At 40.7% G+C, this 3,110-nt stretch overlaps 1 pseudogene; it reads right to left on the bottom strand.

Annotated features, from left to right (window-relative positions):
• Nucleotides 1–1,213: 1,213 nt before the first annotated feature.
• On the bottom strand, nucleotides 1,214–2,312 carry LOC103736240 (annotated as a pseudogene).
• Between the last annotated feature and the right edge of the window lie 798 nt (nucleotides 2,313–3,110).

Here is a 3,110-nt window from a genome sequence, read left to right as displayed (position 1 = left end):
GATAAACCTTCACTTTTCTATTTGTTTCCCTTTTATTTCATCAAAGTGAGAGAATAATAGGCAGATTGATGTGGGCCTTAATTTCCCAAGAGGCTGTCTTTCTTGCTTCTGCTACTACTATGAGAACAGGTCATGACCAAGAAGGATAAGAGATAGATGAAGCAAACTTCAACTTAACCTACAGTTGGAGCTGCTTTGATAAGCCCATCAAAATCTATCCAGACTGCAGACATATGGGTAATAAATGCTTATTGTCACCAAGAATTGTGGTTGTTTGCAGCAAAAAACTAATTGGTACAAAAACTGCTAAAATATGTGACTCTAGATTCCATTTGCTTGCTTTCAATGGCAAACTCTAAATTGAAATTTGATAAACTCAGAAAAATTATTCACACATTGTGCACTTGTTTGCATATCCATAAACTGAGGATAATGAGTTAAGAGGATTAGATTTCTCAATACATTCAAAACATATGAAGCAATACCTGGCACACAGTAAATATTCAATGAATGCTTTCTAACATTATTTTATCTAACAATAAAGCTGATCTTATATTTTTTCACATGAATGCAAATTTGAGATTCAACTTGCAACCCCAAAACTCCTGTATGGATTTTGAGACTGCATTACGTCAGTAGATCAAGCCAAAGGGAATTAGCATCTTAATATTTAGTATTCCAACCCATGAATATAACTCTCCATTTGTTTAGATGTTTCAGTTGATGTTTCAGAAGTTTTATATTTTGGGCATTAAAATCTTGCAGGTATTTGGTCAGATTTTTTTATTTTTTGAATATTTTTATTTATTATTTTTATTTTATGTGTATGAGTGTATTGCCTCCGTCTGTAAGTATGCCCATGTCATGCAACGCCCACAGAGGTCAGACAATCCCCTGGAACTGGAGTTACAGACAGTTGTTAGCCACCATGTGGGTGCTGGGAACCAACCTAAGTCCTCTGCAAGAGCAGCCACTGCTCTTAACTGCTAAGTCATTTCTCAAGTCCCTTATTTTTATATTTTTAAGAGAGAATATACCAGTTAGTGTAGATAAGTAAGAGAGCAAGAGGATAAGAGGATATCACTTAAGGCTTCGAAATATTCTCTGTTAAAAGTTGAAGGAGGCGCCACAGCTTCAAAGGAAGGTAGAGGTTGCCTTCTCAGTGGGGTTGTCTTCACTCAAGTGTCCAGAAGGGGGAACGTCGCTTTGCTGTTCACTCCAGATTGCCTTCTTCCTTGCACAGATAAGCATGCTGCCAAGATGGCTCAGCTGGTAACGGCACCTGCTGCCAAGTCTGACCACCCGAGTTTCATTTCCTGGACCTACATTGTGAAAGGAGAGAGACCCAAATCCTGCAAGGTGTCCTCTGACCTCTACTCATGTGCTGTGCAATGAACATCCCTACACACACACACACACACACACACACACACACACACACACACTCCATAAATAAATAAAAACGTAATTTTTTTTAAAAAAGTGCTAAATGGCTCAGAAGGCTGCAATTCTCTAATGTGGGTTAAAAGTCAGAATTTCCAGCACAGCTGTGCTCCAGACTCCTCCATCTCCACTGATTGTACTGGTTGAGGCCCTCTGTGGGAAGAGGCTCCTTGGGATCAAGATACATCTTGAGACCAGTCATCTTCTGGAGGCAGTCCAATCAGATCAAAGATTTTGCGAAACTGGTCAATTTCTGAATTTCCACAGATGACAGGATTCGGAGGAAACATCTCTCTGCAAAGACACAGCACGCCACTTGTCCACAGGTGTTGCATATGTAGACTGCAGAACTTCAGAAGCATGGCACCAGGCTGTAACAATCACAGGTGTAAGGGTAACTAGAGTCTGGCTAAGCCAAAGTCAACCAACCTGATTGTCCCACTACTTGTCACCAAATGTTCTCTAGTCTCAGGTCTCAGTGATCAATTCAATTGGCATGAAGGAAATCTAAGTCTCTTAGAAATTGGCATATCAGATCCTTAATGCATCTTGGCTGGCGAGTCTGGTGGGGGTGCCTTGTCCATATATGTCCTTAAGTCTTTGTCTATATACTCAAACATTAGGGTCACCTTGATCTCTTGTTCAGTTTGGGAAGTGGCACAGATATCCATTAGCTAGACAACATTAGGATGCTCAAAAGCGGTTTCCTCAGTAAGACCTCCTCAGGGAGTACACTAATGAGAAGCCCCCCTCCAGCTCCTCCTCCACTGGGATCTCTCACAATCACTATGCAGATCACAGGTTTTGTACATTGTCCCATAGGCACTGGCACCAATTTCAGTCACTGGTGTATATTGAGAGACAGCCATTCTAGGAAGGGGGGGGTACTTTCATGCTGAGTCAAGAGCTACAGGGACAGCCAGTTGCTGGGACCTGGGGGCCGGTTTCTGTGACACCATGTGTCCAGGCTGAGTTCCAGGCAGCTGGACACTACTTTCCAGACAATAGGCACAGACTGCAGTCTAGATAGGTTCCTTAACATCGTTGGTCAGATTTAGACCTAAGTATTTCAGATTTTTAATGCTGCTATCCAAAATATTATTATAAATTCTGATTATTCATTGCTATAATATTCTATTTTGACCTTGTAGTGCACACTCTTGCTAAACTAATGTACAAGTTTTAAAAAGTAGTTTTTGGTAGATTCTTTTGCATTTTCTACATTGATGATTACGTCATTTGTTCTTGAAGACAATTCTAGTTTTTCATTTTCGGGCCTTCTATTTCCTTGCACTGAATGGGACCACCAGCACAATGTCAAATAGAAATTATCAGAACAAATATGCTTTCATTTTTAAAAAAATCATATTGCTTGACAGTGTCACACATTTATGTAATGAATTTTAGTCATTTCCCCCTCCCATTCCCCTCTTTCACTCCTTCCCTCTACTGCAGAAATCATGCTCAACAAACCACTCTCCTGCTTACATGTCTTCTTCTTATGTGACCCAATGGCTTTAATGAGACTTTCTTGCCCAAGCATGGATGGGGGTGTTATTTACTGGAGCATGAGCAATTATCAGTGACTATATCACTGAATAAAAGGATACACCCTCCCCCAGCAGCCACTGAGTGCCAAAAGTCCCTCAGGGAGAGATGGAGCCTTT

The sequence above is a fragment of the Nannospalax galili genome, unplaced genomic scaffold, assembly GCF_000622305.1.
Source record: "Nannospalax galili isolate Female #2095 unplaced genomic scaffold, S.galili_v1.0 scaffold217, whole genome shotgun sequence".
NCBI classification, from domain to species: domain Eukaryota; kingdom Metazoa; phylum Chordata; class Mammalia; order Rodentia; family Spalacidae; genus Nannospalax; species Nannospalax galili.
Note: the sequence above shows the minus strand (reverse complement) of the source record. Positions and strands in the feature narration are given on the sequence as shown.